At 33.9% G+C, this 20,155-nt stretch overlaps 1 protein-coding gene across 4 annotated transcripts in view; it reads right to left on the bottom strand.

The window, feature by feature from the left end:
- Positions 1–20,155, bottom strand: part of LOC106464221 (LIM/homeobox protein Lhx2-like) — a 128,128-nt gene that overhangs the window by 75,753 nt on the left and 32,220 nt on the right. The window contains exon 1 of one of the 4 annotated variants that reach the window (XM_013924350.2): positions 8,025–8,288. The exons of the other annotated variants lie outside the window; for them this stretch is intronic. The gene's annotated coding sequence lies outside the window, so the exon portion shown is untranslated. Of the gene's footprint in view, positions 1–8,024; positions 8,289–20,155 lie in introns of those variants that run through there. 4 annotated transcript variants of the gene reach the window in all.

Genomic DNA, 20,155 nt, shown 5'->3' on the forward strand with positions numbered 1-20,155 from the left:
TATACTTTCATTGTTAGACTTTTTTTACCCCCATCTTTCTCGAAATTATATGTTTTTGAATCGATTGAAAAAATTCCTCACTCCATAATGGTATTTGTTTCAGGGGAACTTGTTTAAATTCAAGAGTTGAGAGGTCACTGTGGTTATCGTAACCTCCACCCCAGACGGGTGGCCTTCACAGCTGGAGCCAGGTTTTCGAGGACGTGCTGACACATGACGTCATTATAGGGTGTCGACAAGTAACGTATCGCTCCGCTTTTCCACCTTTCAAGAAGGTTGTTCACAATATGATAGTGAGCTAAGTGGAGTTGAAAAGATAAACACACTCTTAGAGTTTAAAGATCTTGTAGAATGACGAATATTTGAAAATGGACACTCGGACTGTTTACAGGGAAGTACCCCGGGATGTTTTCGAACTGGGCTCCAAAATCAGTAGCTTAATTGTAACGTTAATAACCAGAATAAACAAGTGTAAGTTTCTTGAAGGAAACGTATTCGAAATTTGAAGTATTGTATTCTTGAAAACCTACTTAAGTATTGTTACGTAATATATGAATTTTTTTAAAACACTATACAATTGTTATTGTATTGTTTTACTTCCTTCCCATTGGTTATTGTTTGTTTGATCGTTGTAGCAAAAAGCCTTAACAATAAGGTAGCTACATTCTGTCCGCCGGGGCGAATCGAGCCCCGGAGCTTAGCTTAGAAAGTCAGTCAACTTCCGACGACTCACTGGGAGATTTCGCTGTTATTAACAATTTGATCTTCTTTGCAATACACATAGATACATATGTATAAGGTTTTTCGATTTGTCATAAAGGTAACGTGGTGAAATACACATATGGAAATAATAATAATTTCTTACAACAGTAAGTTAATTCATTTCAGAGTTCATCTTCTATAACTAACACTTAAGTTTGGACGTATTGGCGCACATTTTTAATTTTTTGGTTTAAAATGGTAATGATCCTCTGAAACAATTCTCTTCATCAATTCTTTGAATCATACCATAAAGTGAATTTCAAAAATCATTTTGAAATCTAAAGGTGAAACTTGCTAAGATTTTGTTGTTCTTCTTGATGAGGGTTTAGAGGGCGGCGTCTGTTCTATGGATAACATTTTCCGGGTAGATCGACAATGTTTGAATGCACTTGTAATTGCCTGAAGAAGACTGTTCGTTTAGAAGCAAATACTTCGAGCTCAAATATCTTTACATATTTCAAACAGATTGATCATAACCATTTGTTTAGAGCGATCCTGGTTCTGGTTAGTACACCTAAAATTTTATACGAACTTTGTTGGTTTGAGTCCAGCCGTAGTGCTGTAGAATTAGTCGTTTCTGAATAATCTTTGTAACAGAAAACAGACTATTCTGTTCTAATATTAAGTGCTCACTTAGTTAACACTTCTGTTTGTACCTACTACTGTGAAAAGTTAGTTCTCTGCGCCACCTTATCTCGAAGTTCAGTGAACAAGTCCTCAACGTGCCGGCAATTAGTAATAAGTGTTAACTAAGCCTAAACAAGCTGGCAAAGTGCTACGAAAGATAATGTCGAACTAGCAAGCGGTATCAACAAGAGATAAGCTCGTGATAAAGAGCGCGTGCTGCTTTTCATCGCCTTTTTGATGGTGATCGGTTCAGAAACACATATATAGAACTTCTACCCTAATGACAAAAAAAAAATTGAACCTTTAAACTTAAGTCGGTGATTAGTTTGAAATTTAATCTGTTTCTTGGATAATTATTTATGACGTTTAAAATTCATAGAAAATTAAGATGAAATACGTTATAAGTAATTTCGGCAAGTCCCTTAGTAAAACTTCTTGCTGATATATATTATTCATTGCTAGTATTCATTAAAAGCTGTTTTTAATTACATAAACCAATTTGAATATCTAATAAAAAGCAAAAATGTCATGTTTTAGTATTGCTGTAATTGATCAGAGTGACTACTAAGTTAATTTAATAATCTCTTTTAACAAGGCCAATGGGGTGAATATTTGGGATCATGGCATTAAATCAACGGTTAGAGTATACATGAGCAAATTTCAGGTTTGAATCCTGCTAATTGTTGGTTTTCATTTATTTGGAAAAATTTGACACTTATTAGGAGATTAGGACAACGGCAAGGACATAGGATTAGGGATTTCATTTTGATGCTTTCAGTTTTGCTCACATAGAATTTTTAAAGATTTGAAGTACCCTCCATAATAATATGTTTCATCGTACAGAGTTCTCAGAGGTTTGAAGTGCCCCCCATAATAATTTATTTGATCATACAGAGCTCTCAAAGGTTTAAAGTACCCTCCATAATAATATGTTTGATCATACAGAGTTCTCGGAGGTATAAAGTACCCTCCATAATATTATGTTTGATCATACAAAATTCTCACAGGTTTGAAGTGCCCTCTATAATAATTTATTTGATCATACAGAGCTCCCAAAGGTTTAAAGCACCCTCCATAATAATATGTTTGATCATACAGAGTTCTCGGAGGTATAAAACACCCTCCATAATAATTTATTTGATCATACAGAGTTCTCGGAGGTATAAAGTACCCTCCATAATAATATGTTTGATCATACAAAATTCTCACAGGTTTGAAGTGCCCTCTATAATAATTTATTTGATAATACAGAGTTCTCAGAGGTTTGAAGTACCCTCCATAACAATATGTTTGATCATACAGAGTTCTCAGAGGTTTGAAGTACCCTCCATAATAATATGTTTGATCATATAGAGCTCTCAGAGATTTGAAGTACCCCCCTCCCCATAATAATATTTTTCAAGAAAAGTGAAAATTTAAATAGAAGATAAAATATCGTTGGATGTCCCGGTTTAATATCGACAGCATACTGAATTTGGCAGTTTATCATACAAAATATTAAATATATCTTTAAAACAATCTTTAAAAAAACAATAAAATGAGCCTGCTTGAAAACCAGCTCAAATGTTGGAAACTGTGAGTTTGGTAAGGTTTTCAAGACTAAGTAATTACTTAAAACATGTTATTGTTAATCCTGTATATATATATATAGAGAGAGAGTTTCGTTCTATCAGAATGTATAGGCTTAGAATCAAGGCTTATTCTTATATTGAGGGAATATATATATATATGAGATCAGAAGCTAGAATTAACTACCAGGATTTAGTGACTTTTTCCCAGTGCAGGTGATCAGATATACTGAACACAGAGTCAGTCTTAGCGTTGCAAAGAAAAACTCCCAGTTGGATTCTCCATAATCAGCTTTAGCCATGCAGAGAACGCTGTTGGGCAAGATACACTGAACACAGAGTCAGTCTTAGCGTTGCAAAGAAAAACTCCCTGGTTGGATTCTCCATAATCAGCTTTAGCCATGCAGAGAACGCTGTTGGTCAAGATATACTGAACACAGAGTCAGTCTTAGCGTTGCAAAGAAAAACTCCCTAGTTGGATTCTCCATAATCAGCTTTAGCCATGCAGAGAACGCTGTTGGTCAAGCGGTAACGTTTTCACGCCACTTTTGATTTCCCCACCCCCCAAATCAGCTGTCTGCTAAGATCACTTTAAGGTCAGCCGAGAATCAAATGGTCAAGCAATAGGTGCTTGTCACATCCTAGAAGAGTGCCAAGTTGGAGTCAACTCTTCAGATCTTGTTCAGTCTTCGACGTCATGGTTTCTTCCAAATGACCCATAGGTACGTCAATATAACAGAGACAGAACTTGGCGCGCCAAAATTCTTAAAACTAATAGAACAAATAACAAAATAAAAAAATAATGGAAAGGATTTGTGCTTGACCAAAGTTTCGTCACACATCTTATTTTCTTGATAGCTTACGTTGGAATATTCGTGGTTGGTGAAAGGAAGGACTGATAGAGTCATCACAACGACGGAATTAATGCAGAATTTGACCAGCAGATACATGAAAAGACGTGAAGTGACCGAACATGGCGTGTTGAAGTAAAAAAGACGTGAAGCGACAGTGACCGAACATGACGTGTTGAAGTAAAAAAGACGTGAAGTGACAGTAACTGAGCATGGCGTATTGAAATAAAAAAGACATGAAGCGACAGTAACCGAAAATGACGTGTTGAAGTAAAAGAGACGTGAAACGACAGCGACCGAACATGGCGTGTTGAAGTAAAAAGAAGTGAAGTGACAGTAACCGAGCATGGCGTATTGAAGTAAAAAAAAGACGTGAAGTGACAGTAACCGAACATGGCGTATTGAAGTAAAAAAAGACGTAAAGCGACAGTGACCGAACATGGCGTGTTGAAGTAAAAAAAAAAACAGCACAATTAGAAATATTTTCACATTGAAGCATGTGTAAAGTGCTTCGCGTCAACCATTACCTTAGGTTAGCTAAGCCTCAGAATGCTGCAAGCTAAACTTGTTCACAAACCTAACTGTAAGCAAATTAATGTGCTGAACCAAGGGTCTTGACTAGAAACAGAAAGGTGTAAGTAAACCCCCTCAAACAAAGGCAAAACCAGGGCAATGATGGTTATTAAAATGTCTTGACTAGAAACAGAAAGGTGTAAGTAGACCCCCTCAAACAAAGGCAAAACCAGGGCAATGATGGTTATTAAAATGTCTTGACTAGAAACAGAAAGGTGTAAGTAAACCCCCTCAAACAAAGGCAAAACCAGGGCAATGATGGTTATTAAAATGTCTTGACTAGAAACAGAAAGGTGTAAGTAGACCCCCTCAAACAAAGGCAAAACCAGGGCAATGATGGTTATTAAAATTATCGAATAGTAGATATTTATAGACAACTGAAGCCTGGAAATGTTAGAACTAACATTATAGAGAGTACGGCTGACGTTATGAATACCACGCAGATAAACAGCACTCACCGCCAATTCTAATCGAGCGGTGGGATTTGACTGTCACTCTTATAATGCACCCACTTCCCTCAAGTGCGGAACGCGATATTTTGTTTTACCTTTTGCTGTAATGGGATGCAAATCATGGACCCTCTGATCTACAGTCCAGCACGCTATCCACTTGGCCACACCTGAAATTCAAATGTCTTCGTGCAACAGTAATAATTGTTGGGTTAATAATTCCAATCGCTCTTAGACTAAACTGTTATATGACATTGTTTTAGGTAACGATCTCACGTCATGTAAGTGTGTATTGGATATATTGAATACTTTCTTTGGTGGAAACACACAATGAAGTAATTAAAAGGACCTTTTTGTTTGTTTTCCTTGGTGAAAGAACCTGTGAAACAATGTAAATATAACGACTGTTACAATTTCAATATTGCCTTATGTGTTTCTTGTATGTTTTTGTTAGGCCTTTTGAAGATCGGATAATAATTGATTTTGTCTGCTATATATTGAAGTAATAAAAAGTTATCTAATATATAGAATGTTGCCTGCCTGATAGTAAACAATGGTAGAGTATGCGAGAGTTAAAAGGTCACATTCCTGACGGAGCGAAAGCAGTTTCCTGAAATAAAAATATTACCTAGTTTATACACAGAAAATACCTAACTCGTAATATAAGATGGCAACTTACTTGAAAGTTGGAAGTTTGCCTGCCTTGTAATGAGAATTTAATTACCTAATAGTAACACAAAATATAAGATACTCTGTAATAACGTGTGTTTGTTACTTTATTTTAGCGCGAACCTACACAATAAGCTATCTATGTTCTGTCCACTGTGAGGAATCGAGTCCTGAATTTCAGTGTTGTAAGTTTTCGTAAACTTACCGCTGACCCACTAGAGGACCTAAAAAATGTACTTTAAGGATTTTTATATCTAATTGTTAGTTGAACCTCATAATGTTTACTGTAGGATTGTTATTTATAATTGTTATTTGAACCTCATAATGTTTACTTTAGGGTTTTATATCTAATTGTTAGTTGAAACTCATATTGTTTACTTTAGGATTGTTATTTATAATTGTTATTGGAACCTCATATTATTTACTATAGGATAGTTATTTCTAATTGTTACTTGAACCTCATATTGTTTAATTTAGGATTTTTATTTCTATTTGTTACTTGAACCTTGTATTGTTTACTTTAGTATTGTTATTTCTAAGTCTTACTTGAACCGTATACTGTTTACTTCACAATTGTTATTTCTAATCCTTACTTGAACCGCATACTGTTTACTTCACAATTGTTATTTCTAATCCTTACTTGAACCGTATACTGTTTACTTCACAATTGTTATTTCTAATCCTTACTTTAATTCCATATTATTTTTTATAAGATAGTTATTTCTAATTGTTATTTGAACCTTATATTCTTTAGATTTTTATTTCTAATTGTTACTTGAACCCTATACTGTTTACTTTAAGAAATGTTATTTCTAATTGTTACTTGACCCCAATAATGTTAACTTTTAGAAATGTTATTTCTAATTGTTACTTGAACCCTATACTGTTTACTTTAAGAAATGTTATTTCTAATTGCTACTTGACCCCAATAATGTTAACTTTTAGAAATGTTATTTCTAATTGCTACTTGACCCCAATATTGTTTACTTTAGTATTGTTATTTCTAAGTCTTACTTGAACCGTATACTGTTTACTTCACAATTGTTATTTCTAATCCTTACTTGAACCGCATACTGTTTACTTCACAATTGTTATTTCTAATCCTTACTTTAATCCCATATTATTTTTATAAGATAGTTATTTCTAATTGTTACTTGAACCCTATACTGTTTACTTTAAGAAATGTTATTTCTAATTGCTACTTGACCCCAATAATGTTAACTTTTAGAAATGTTATTTCTAATTGTTACTAGAAAACTATACTGTTTATTTTAAGAAATGTTATTTCTAATTGTTACTAGAACCCTATACTGTTTATTTTGAGAAATGTTATTTCTAATTGTTAGTAAAACCCTATACTGTTTATTTTGAGAAATGTTATTTCTAATTGTTACTAGAAAACTATACTGTTTATTTTAAGAAATGTTATTTCTAATTGTTAGTAAAACCCTATACTGTTTATTTTAAGATATGTTATTTCTAATTGTTACTAGAACCCTATACTGTTTATTCTAAGAAATGTTATTTCTAATTGTTGTTTGAATCATGTAATGTTTATTTCATGGTTATTGTTATTTCGTAATAAACATTATTGCTTACAATATTCCATGACACCTCATAAGACGAAAATATATCCGTTGGTTTGATTTGATGGAGTTATTGATATTTTCTACACAACACATTCTTAGTTCCAGATGTTTTAATTAAATCAACTACAAGTTCTTTTGTTCATGTTTTCTTTATATTCGTATTTTTAACCTTGCAGCAATTCTGAACATAACTTTCCACTGATGGTTAATTAGTGTCATTATTATCAAACCTTAACTAAGTAATGTATAGGTTCGACATCCTGATGAGAAGATTAACATTTACTAGATTTTTTTTTTTGTACGTTGTCTTATCGCTAGAAACCGCTCGTGCACCGTACAAAACGCATCTTAATAATATTAGAGTATCATTTAAAACAATATATATATACGGTTGTGGTTCAATCAAAGTGGAAGACACATTTTTGACATACAAACTTGTTCTTCGTTATGATAATAAATGAAGCACATAGTGTAATTCTTGGCTGATGCTATATTTATATTGATAATTGAATATTTCAAAATATATCGTTACACAAAAACGGCCTTACTGAAACGAAGAAAATTTAGTTAATTAAAAAAACAACAAATTTGATTTTTTTTTAGATAGCATATACATACATATACCCCAAGAGCTTTTTTAATAAAATTAAATGTAAATATTTTGAGAGCTATGCTTTTCAGTTAAAATCTAGATTGTTGATTGTTTTTCATATGTTTATTTACACAGCACTATAAACATTTCGAACAAAACACGTAATAACGCATAATTTTTGCTTTAAAAGCGTTTATTTTTTCTATTATGAATTGTAAATTACCAGTTATCTGCATATATTTAAATAAATCATTTCATTCCACTTAAAGTTAAATGATATTTGATTCTATCTGTTTTATTGATATGTTAAAAGATATCCATTAATGTTTAAGCTTCTAACTTACCTTATAAATCTGCTCTTAATAACTTTTGATCTCCATCATAGCTTTGTCAAGCTTGAGATATGATATTCTCGGACTTTCACGCTAGTGACGAGATTTTCATAAAACTGAAACTTAGCTTTAGTGCCCCATGTTTGATACTCGTAGCTGCTTCACAGTCTGGTACAATTAAATGTTTTCTGCTGCCCTGGAGGGTTAGGCTTAGCTATAAGAGCAGGACCCTTATCCGTAAGCCCAGCGGCACAGTGACGGTGATCCAAATGTCACGTGATTGTCTGCTACCAACCGGAGAACTCCGATGTCCGCGGGGCGCGTGGACACGCAGTAGGCAAGATGAATGGGGAGGCACCGAGACTCTCTAGTTCCACCAATACAGTGTGACAAGATTCTGCCGTTTGTCATGATGATAACCAGTAGATTTGACTGAGATTTTTTTGTTTTTCATTTCTTCTGTTCAGGTAGCTTCAAAATTGTTTCTACAAGAAAGTCGTCATCACACTATGTTATATGTTTCAAATTTCAAGACGAAAATGAAAACAGCTGAATAATTACGCCTTTTTTTGGGATCCTTTATTCACAAACCTAGTCGTTCGTCACATCCGTCCCCCCCCCCCCCAGTAGCACAGCGGCATGTCTGCGGACTTACAACGCCAGAATCCGGGTTTCGATACCCGTGGTGGGCAGAGCACAGATAGCCCATTGTATAGCTTTGTCCTTAATTACAAACAAACAAATAAACACATCCGTTTTTTTTGGAGTTTGATAAATATTACAAATAATGTTTCAAGCAGTTTCTCCAAGAATCTTAATTTTTCAACTTCTTAATTTTTACAGTGTAGAGTTAAAACTCTCAACTCGTCATTTCAGCTCATCTCAAACTGCTATCCTGAAGTTATTGACAAATAATTGCAAACACAAATTTGAAAGAGCGAATGCCTTAATTAATAACGACGATGCAATAATAAACAATAAAGCACGCATAAAACTTTGAAATGTACATTGTGTAATTATCATAAGAAATATAGCATCAACTAAAACTTTGTTGCCCCACAGTATGTCTGTGGACTTACAACGCTAGCATCCGGGTTTCGATACCCCTAGTGGGCAGAGCTGAGATAGTCCTTTTGTGCTTAACTACAAACAAAACTTAGTTTATCTTAAATAAACAAATCTGGAATAAAGAGAAATACAAAACAGTGATTATATCAAATGTGTTGTAAGGCTTGTTATTTTCAAAATATTCTCTGAAATTCACAATAGTTTTTAAAAATTTATTTCTAGTGTTCCTGTTATTAGCTTTCGGAATACAGAAATGGTGGTGGTGGTGTTAATCTTTGATAAGCCCAGAAAAAAAAAAAAAAAACAGTAACCAATCTCTTTAAAAATGTCTTGATTAGACAAATAAAACACATAACTTGGTTGGATCCATTTCGAATTATTCGCTTAAATAATGTGGTGAAATCTGTGTAAAAATAATTATATTCTGGATTAAGTCTAATGCTGAAAATAATCTACCCTATTAAAAATATATGATAATTATAAATCCTGCTCTGACTAAAAATACCTAATTTTGTTGTTGTATCTTCAGAACACCAAAACTGTTGATCACTTATAAATATAAGGTACTGGTCATTACGTCATAATGATTAATTTATATTTGTTTTCAACATCATTCATAGCTTAGACAATAGCTGACACTAATGAAGTCTCACAGTGAGTCACGCTAAGTTTATGGACTTACAACGCACCCAATTGCTTACAGCCTTACACCAATGAAGTCTCACACTGACTCAGAGCTGAGTTTACGGACTTACAACGCAACCAATAACTTACACCGATGAAGTATTCCAATAAGTCAGCGGTACGTTTACAGACTTACAACGCACCCAATAGCTTACAGCCTTACATCAATGAAGTTTCACAGTGAGTAAACGCTAAGTTTACGGACTTCTAGTGGTTCAATGATAAATTTACGGACTTAGAAAGCTAAAATTTGGGGCTGAATTCTCCGTGGTGGACAAAGCGCAGATAGCCCATTGTTACCTTTGCGCTAAGATTGAATAAACAAACACCAATGAAAGAACTATTAGTTACTGAACCCAGTCAAAACTATTCTTATACCACAATTGTCATTGATCTTTTTGGTTTTGATTCATAACTCGATTAAGACTAATGAGTGTAAAATATCAATATAGTGGGTCTTGGTTCTTGTGGTTATTTCTGAAGCTCTTACTAAAAATATGCCTTATTTGGTCAGGTTAATGCATTAGATTTGTTTGACTGTAACATTATTGTCATCCAATACATCTATGAGTGAAAGTAAAGGATAGTATGCTGAGATGCGACAGACAAAGTAGTGGTCTAGGTGCTGGATTAAGATCAAACGTAGCTTTAACGGCTCTATGGATGAGCTTTGTACTTACGAAGCATGTTGTTGAGGCTGAATGAATTATATTCAACCTAAGTGTCGCCATCTATCGGGTAAACTGCATATTTTCTCGTAAATTGGTAGTCACGAGAGAGTTCACTAATGCTTTCAAATTTTCTTCAATTATTTTCTTTTTTCAAATTCGAAACTACCAGAAAGCGTTGTTTCCTCATTCTTTTGTAGCACATAAAATTAACAGGAAAATATATGCGAGGTTAAAATTCGTAAAAAAGAATTAATCCTAAAGTCACTTTAAGAGCAAATAAATAAATAGAAATATGCGGCAACGTTCCGGTCAAACGTCAAATGACCTTCACCAAAACGTTGACCACATATTTCTCTTTCCCTTAAAGCAATTTTATCCATTTTTTTTACATTTTCAGATCCTATCACACTAGAGCTTCATTATTGTTTTTATGTTTTCTTTCCTCATTTTTAAAGTCGCTTTGCAGTTCTGGACTGGTTCAAACAAACAGCTTTCAAACATCTCACGTTCGACATAAAAAATAAGACAATCAATTAGAAAATTGTTCCACTAGAGACAATGAAATATTTTTCCGTATGAGAAACAAACGTAATCAATCATCTATAACATATTAAGCCTATAAAATAAACATGAGTGATTCAAAATTTGCTGCGTAACCTCCAATAACCTCAGAGCAATGAATAGTGTTTAACTCAATCCTTGTTTATTTGCGTGAGAACTTTCTATTACTATTTGAATATAAAAATACTTATGTCGATTAAACTTTAACGTATTATATAGGCAACCGAAGCAACTAACTGAAAGATTTATGATAAGCCCAACTACATGGGTGTCCGCAGAAATTTTTCCAGGGAGGAGCAAAGTTTTCCGGGGGGTGGGGGGGCAAAGTAGTGTGAAATTGCGAATTGAATGAAAAATAGATACGCTGAATGAATAAAGAAAGAATTATGTTTCTCATTTTCCAAGGGGACAAGTGCCCCTTCCCGCGGACGTGGCGCCCATGCCCAATTGTAATTCACTAAAAAGCTTTATGTTTATATGCTTCTAACAAAAACGATTTTTAATAAAAACACATGTAATTTTTTCTTTCTTATGACTACATACTTTCTCATTAGGTGGTTAGGACGCTCGACTCGCAATCTGACGGTCGCGGGTTCGAATCCTTGTCCCACCAAACATGCTCGCCCCTTTCAGCCGTGGAGGCGTTATAATGTGACGGTCAATCCCACTATTCGTTGGTAGAAGAGTAGCCCAAAAGTTGGCGGTGGGTGGTGACGACTAGCTGCCTTCCCTCTAGTCTTTCACTACTAAATTAGAGACGGCTAGCGCAGATAGCCCTCGTGTAGCTTTGCGCGAAATTCATAACAAACAAACAAACAGTTATTGTCTAACAGAAGGCTAAACGGTGGGTGGTGACGACTAGCTGCCTTCCCTCTAGTCTTTTACTACTAAATTAGAGACGGCTAGCGCAGATAGCCCTCGTGTAGCTTTGCGCGAAATTCATAACAAACCAAAACCAACTACTTTCTCTCTCTCACATTGGGTGACTTTTTATAATAGTGTCATGTCATAATTGAATGTTCCTTGTTGGTCTAGTAAATTTTATCTAAAGCTTACTCTTCGGGGTTCGTAAGTTTCCTTCCTGTCGTTTTAGTATAAACAATGCTTAACTAGAAGCGCACCAAACTTCAAACTTTACTGCATTTACCGAAAGATATTATTCAAACTGTTTTTGCTACCTGGAGGCGTTCCTGAAGCAGGTGCAGATGAGGTTTCCCGATAATCTGTTGCAGCGCTCAGCAGCATGCTGTTGACAGATGATACAGATGTCATTTCGCAGGGTTGGTAGTGGCTCTCAAAGTAAAGGGGATACGGGGAAAACCGTGCCTAGATTTGGGATTTATCCTGTATTAGATGTGGTTTTTGCATTGATAAATGTTGAACACTAAAAGAGATTGGAAAACTTTACAAAGAAAAATACTTGAGCACAAAGTCACGAATATATTGAGCTCTGATATAAATCAGTGCCCCATAAAAAGGGCAAGTTGTAGTGCAATAAATACATTATCGCCCTGCTTCAGTGGTTTAACATGGTAACACTACAGTTAGAAACATCGAGGTTTTTATGTAGTTTGTAAAGGAAGATGAAAGTTTGTTCCATTCTCTGACAGTAACTGTGGCCCGTGCTTTATAACGGGCCCATTGTTGACTGTGACAGTGAAGTAGTTAACAGAATAATTCAGCAAAATAACGTATGGAGTGTAATCAATACATTTAAGCCACGTGTATACGTCATGATAATACTTTAAAGTCACGTATGCAGTGTAATAGTACTCTAAAGTCACATGTGTAATGTATAGATACTTGTAAAGCATAATAATACTCTAAAGTCACGTATGAGTGTAATAGTACTCTAAAGTCACATGTGTAATGTATAGATACTTGTAAAGCATAATAATACTCTAAAGTCACGTATGAGTGTAATAGTTCCTCAAAGTCACACGTGTAATATAATAATACATTTAAGTCACATAAGCAGCATTCCTAGTTTGCCTCTGAAGAAGAAAGGTCCATCTTTCGAAAGCGCTTGGGTTACAGAGTTTTTATCATCTTGTAAGCACCATAACAATATTTTAAAATGACGTATGTAGTGTAATGATCTTTACGGTCACGTGTGCACAAATGATCTCCTACTGATCTCAGCACAGTTTGTTAGTATGTAAAACGGTGTCTACGTCAGCGTTTAATCGATGTCCTATGGTTTGTAAATTTTAATTTGTGTTTTGTATTTATAGCAAAGCTACTGAGGCTATCTAGCATTAATTGTTGAATAGTTCGTGTGTTTCTCTTGAAATTGTCCGGAGGTTTCTACGTATTGTTTTGTTTGTTTCTGATTAAGCACAAAGTTACACTGTAGGCTATCTGTGCTCTGCCCACCACGGGTATCGAAACCCGGTTTCTAGCGTTGTAAGTCCGCAGACATTCCGCTGTGACACTGGGGGGGTAGGCTTCTATATGTTGTTAGAACTTAAAATTTCCAAGTATTTTGTGTTATATTCTCTTTAAAATTCTTTATTCTATGTTGTTGTTCCTTTTTAAATTTGATACACGAAGTTCCTTTATGGGATTCCAAAAACACAATCCTTATTTCATGATCTTTTCTCTATTTCTCTGTATATATATGTTTCTGTATAATTGACTGAACTCATTTATTTTCTATCACCTGAACTACAACTTTATTTACTTTGAGAATCAATTTTTCAAATAAAATTAAATACATAAAAAGCCAACAATCTCTCGGTGTGCTCTAAGAATTGTTTTATTTTTCATAAAAAAAAATAATTGTCTAATCTCATAATATCGTCTGAAACATCACATTTCTCATCTTCTTTAAAATGGTATGACGTAAACTGTCTTTATGACGTCACTATCCCCGCTTTTCGATTTTTTTTTTCTCGGTACACGTAATCTTTTTTGTTGTCAAGATATAACGAAGGCTACTCTTTTAAAACTGTACTGTAATCAGTTTGTAATTATTTACTTCATTCTTTTATCTCACTTTGTTTATTGAGTTGTATTTCGCGAATTTGATTGAATATCGTTCTACGTTCTTCGACGTTTTACTGATTAGTAACAAACCTCGTGCCGGTTTATAGATTCTGTTACATGGATTTACTGTTTAAGTCTACAGATCCGAAGATAAGCTCGTTTGCTCAAATATTTTTTTCAGTACAATGGTCGTAATCTCTCCCCCACCTTTTTTTGTACATAAATCTTGAGTATATTATTTGTTTTAGGGGAAGGCGGCTAGTCACTAGCGCTCATCGCCAACTTTGGGATCACTCTAACCGAATAGTTAAATCATATTGTCATTAATACAAATACATCCATAGCTCCAAAGTGCAGAAGTGCAAGTTCTGTATATATTTGCGTAGTAACAGGACGCGAATCATGGACCTTTGGATACACAACCCGGCACGCTAATCACTTGGCCACGCCCGGCTTATAAACACTTGAGTTTATTTCTCAAGAGTGTAAATAGAGCTACTATTTGATTAATATCTACCGTTTCTGATTAAAATAGAGATACAATTTAATTAAGATCTGCCGTTTCTGATTAAAATAGAGATACAATTTGATTAAGAACTACCGCTTCTGATTCAAATAGAGATAATGTTTGATTAATATCTACCGTTTCTGATTCAAATAGAGATACTATTTGATTAAGATCTACCGTTTCTGATTAAAATAGAGATACAATTTGATTAAGAACTACCGTTTCTGATTGAAATAGACATACAATTTGATTACGAACTACCGTTTCTGATTGAAATAGACATACAATTTGATTAAGATCTACCGTTTCTGATTAAAATAGAGCTACTATTTGATTAAGATCTACCGTTTCTGATTAAAATAGAGATACAATTTGATTAAGATCTACCGTTTCTTATTATTATAGAGATACTATTTGATTAATATCTACCGTTTCTGATTCAAATAGAGATACAATTTGATTAAGAACTACCGTTTCTGATTAAAATAGACATACTAGTTGATTAAGAACTACCGTTTCTGATTAAAATAGACATACTAGTTGATTAAGATCTACCGTTTCTTATTAAAATTATAGAGATACTAGTTGATTAAGATCTACCGTTTCTGATTAAAATAGAGATACAATTTGATTAAGAACTACCGTTTCTGATTAAAATAGAGCTACTATTTGATTAAGATCTACTGTTTCTGATTAAAATAGACATACTATTTGAATAATATCTACCGTTTCTGATTAAAATAGAGATATTATTTGAATAAGAACTACCGTTTCTGATTAAAATAGACATACTATTTGATTACGAACTACCGTTTCTGATTAAAATAGAGATATTATTTGAATAAGAACTACCGTTTCTGAATATGTCACAGAAATGGACAACACGAAGAAACAAGTTTATATCGAATATGCTTTTATTAACCAGATGTATATCAATAAAACTTGCTCCACATCGTATTTGTAAATAATTAATAAGTTTTTTGTTAGATCTTTCTCTCGGATTTGTTTTTTTTTCAAGTCAACAGGAGGAAGTATTCAGCAGGTGGCACTGACTGATTTCAGTGGCCTCGGGTAAACCTTTCCAATTATATCGATGATGACGGGGCAGCTGTAAGAGCGGCGAGTTTCCTGAGAAGCAAATCCTTTCAAGTCAGCTACTTTATTTTTTATTTAACGTTTCAATAACTAATTGGATGACGCGAATAAGATATCAAACTGTATTGTTTTAAATTATTTACTTTGAGTTACAAATGTGAGCTAATATACTTCAATTTCTTTAACACTGAATGATTTGGAATATTCTAGATCCACTCTGCTGTTTGTTTTATTTTCTAACGTGAAATCATTGTATCTGTATCGGTGTTTGGCTGCTGTGTTCGCAACCTGGGAGGGTCAGATGCAGTTTGGACCTCTTCCTCCCTCCTTTACGGCTTCCATTTTAAAACTGGCAAATGCTAGCAAATAATTCACGAAAACAGGGCTAAAACATTATTTTTTATTCTTCCCTCATCAGGGCCATTTCTATAAATATAATACAATAGCATTTAATGCTTCATCACCACTTTGCTTCATTTGGTCGTGAAAAACACTTCGCAAAACAGTTCACTGAAAAATCATCACTTTTTCACTGGATTAATTCACCAGTTGCGCATTTCACATCAAATATCCTATAAATACACATCTAATACGTTAATCCAGGTAAAAGTCCTGAAAAGGACAGGCACAAAATAAGAGTTAGATAACGCGTTCAAATTCCTTAAAAAATCTTACATCATAATTAACATCCGTTAAAAAAACTGATGAAAATATGAAAAATAATATCAACTACTGACAACAACAGGTAGGATTTCCAAAGGAAACCAGTTTGTTATAACTAGTGAGTTTCGATACTCAAGAGATGTTTGAAAATATCAGAACAAGAAGAATGGGGTGTATAAAACGAAATAATAAGTATTTTAGTCGAAAGCACACTCAAAATATTTTAAACTTATCTATCCAGGCCAGTTTAGTATGATATTCAGGTCACTTGTTTTATACTAGTCTGCAGTTAAGTTATAAACACACAAACGTTGATTATATTAGATTAAAACGATTTTGGAGCCTCACGACTTCGTTACAATCCACGTCGCCACGTCCGATCATGCTCTATTTGATGACCTTACATCTTGACCACAGTTTTGATGCACATTTTCCATTGCAAAAGGCTCCCTCGTAAGGCTGTCATGTCCAAAGAACAACACTCCTCCCTACAGACTTTCCTTAATCCAATGTCTACAAGCCAAAATACATCAAAATAGTACTCTTTCTTTCAGCCGATTTCCACTTACTTAGGGTCCTTTCCAGTTACAGTATAACACTATAAAGGCTCGACCCAAACATTATCGACAAAATCACATCAGTAATTCTTGAAAATCAAACTGATGAGAAAAGATGTTTCCAAATATACTAAAAAGAGATCAATTTTACTGTCTCTAATAAGCCTTTTAGCATGTTTATAAATAAAGGTATATCTACAAAAGGCGAGGATTTGCAAGTAGATGCAACCAATGTCTCCCCACATCTACCTTATTCGATAAAATCCTCAGTATACGCTAGATTTCAAGATGGAATGGCGAGGCTGGGGAAGAGGGCATAAACCACAACATATGTTCTTCAGAGGAATGGACACTTAACACAGTATCAACTTGAGTCTTCTGTGTTCGAAAAATTATTGGATCATACTAAATTATAACATAATACAGAGATTGAGTACGTTATATTAAAACTATTTTGGAGCTCCAGACGTCGTTACAGTTCATGTTTAGTGCATGTGTCAGGGTGTGTGGTTGTCAGTTCTGATCAAAGTGGAGATCATTGACTAATGTGTGTAAATAATTGGTTGTAATTTCTGTTCAAAGTGAAAATTGTTATTTAATGTGTCATGATAATTTAGTCGTAATTTCTTGTCAAAATTAGGAGTTTTTTTTTTAATGTGTAAAGGCTGTTTGGTCGTCATTTCTGGTCAAAGTGAAGATTTTTATTTAATGTGTTAGTGAATTTGGTCGTCATTTCTGATCAAAGAAGAGATTGCTATATAATGTCTCAATAATATTTGGTTGCCATTTTTGTTCAAAGTGGAGACTGTTGCGGTTGTTTGATCATCACTTCTGGTCAAGTGAAAATTGTTGTTTAATGTGTCATGGTTATTTGGTCGTCACTTCTGGTTAAGTGAAGATTGTTGTCTAATGTGTCATGGTTATTTGGTCGTCACTTCTGATCAAGTGAAAATTGTTGTTTAATGTGTCATGGTTATGTGGTCGTCACTTCTGGTCAAGTGAAGATTGTTGTTTAATGTGTCATGGTTATTTGGTCGTCACTTCTGGTCAAGTGAAGATTGTTGTTTAATGTGTCATGGTTATTTGGTCGTCACTTCTGATCAAGTGAAGATTGTTGTTTAATGTGTCATGGTTATTTGGTCGTCACTTCTGGTCAAATGAAGATTAATTTTAATGTGTCACAGTTGTTTGATCATCACTTCTGGTCAAGTAAAGATTAATTATTAACGTGTCACGGTTGTCTGCCATCACTTCTGGCCAGGTGAAGATTAATGATTAAAGTGTCAAGGTTGTTTGATCATCATTTCTGGTCAAATGAATATTATTGTTTAATGTGTCACGGTTGTTTGGTCATCACTTCTGGTCAAGTGAAGACCGTTGCTTAATGTATCAGGGTTGTTTGATCATAATTTTTTATCAAACGAATATTATTGTTTAATGTGTCTCGGTTGTTTGATTATCACTTCTTGTCGAATGAATATTATTGTGTCACGGTTGTTTGATAATCACTTTTGGTCAAGTAGAAATTGTTGTTTAATGTGTCACGGTTGTTTGGTCATCACTTCTGATCGAATGAATATTTTTGTTTAATGTGTCATGATTGTTTGATTATCACTTCTTATCAAATGAATATTATTGTTTAATGTGTCACGGTTGTTTGGTCATCACTTCTGGTCAAGTGAAATTATTGTTTAATGCTTTAGCGTTGTTTGGTGGTCTATTCTGATCAAATAAAGATTGTTGTTTCATGTGTCACGGTTGTTTGATCATCGCTTCTGATGAAATGAATATTGTTGCTTAATGTGTCACAGTTGTTTGGTCATCGCTTCTGGTCAAGTGAAGATTGTTGGTTAATGTGACAAGAGTATTTGGTTGTCATTTCTAATCCAAGTGAAAACTGTTTGCTTTATTTAACAGTAATACTTATTTGTTGGTCATCTTCTGCCAAAGTGCCAGTTACTTATTATTCAAATCATCCAAATCGTTTTTTTGTGCCCAAAATGCAAGTATACATGCTAAATTAAAATAAATTATTGCGATAAATTGGCAAAAACAAACAAAATCATAAGCAACAAGAAAAAATGTTTTTGTGCTATCTGGATGGAATTATTTAGCACTCTATACTTCTAAAGACAAAAAAAAAATATTTTTGTGCGCGAGTTTGGACCTTATAATTCTTTTATTTGCAAGTAATTTTTACACTGTTTTTACCCCAGTTATCAAGGAAGCTAAATACAATTTTATAAAGCATCATTGGGCATTTGTTGTCCTGTTTCGATTGCACAATAAACTATTTTCATTTACTCCAAGCGGTTCTTTTTTTTAATTAATTACCATTTCATTCATATAAACAATTGGTAAAATATTCATTTTGAGACTTTTTCACGCCTAAAAAAATGAAGTTTCAACAGAAGAGTAAAGATAATTCATTGGATAATGCGAATCCTGGGTTATACGAGCTTTGATTTAATCGGAGAAAGTAATTATAAATTCATTTTATATCCGTTCGTCCCGTGCCTTTTTAGCCAATAACAGTGTTGAGCGTGCATTATACGTCACTATTCTTGCTCTGAAGAACAAAGGTATCGCTAGGAAAATAAAGGAAATGACATCGGGTTAACTACGATCGCAACAACGAATTATATTTTTTCGGCTTTTGTCATTAAAACATTTTTGTTATCAACTGGGAAGAGTATAGGTTGTAGATTAGACTTTATAAGTCAGGAAGGTTTTTTTTTTCAATTTGCCCTTACCATATCTTTTTTTTTTGTTGTTTTTTTTACAAACGCATAAACCTTTCAACGATGCTATTTTTGTACAAAAGTTCTGTATTTTCACTTCTTTTATAGTAAATACGAAATTAATTTAGGAATAGTATACAATTATAATTCTTCCATATACAAGACATGATTTGGTTTTAATAATGTATGGGTTTGATTTATCTATTGGAATTATACATAAATCCTTACATCGTCTATTATGCAAAATATCAGTCATTAAATTCAAAAAACAAAAAATATCATTGTTGTCAGAAGTATGTAGGAAGTTGTGAAGTAGGTTCTAAATGTTTCTTTTCTAGTGAGGCGGCCTCCGTGTGAAGACATAATACAGTTTAGAGACTGGTGTCAGGAATCTGTAGGAAATTGTGAAGTAGGTTCTAAATGTTTCTTTTCTAGTGAAGCAGCCTCCGTGTGAAGACATAATACAGTTTAGAGACTGGTGTCAGGAATCTGTAGGAAATTGTGAAGTAGGTTCTAAATGTTTCTTTTCTAGTGAAGCAGCCTCCGTGTGAAGACATAATACAGTTTAGAGACTGGTGTCAGGAATCTGTAGGAAATTGTGAAGTAG

Source organism: Limulus polyphemus, unplaced genomic scaffold (genome assembly GCF_000517525.1).
Source record: "Limulus polyphemus unplaced genomic scaffold, Limulus_polyphemus-2.1.2 Scaffold1590, whole genome shotgun sequence".
Taxonomy (NCBI): domain Eukaryota; kingdom Metazoa; phylum Arthropoda; class Merostomata; order Xiphosura; family Limulidae; genus Limulus; species Limulus polyphemus.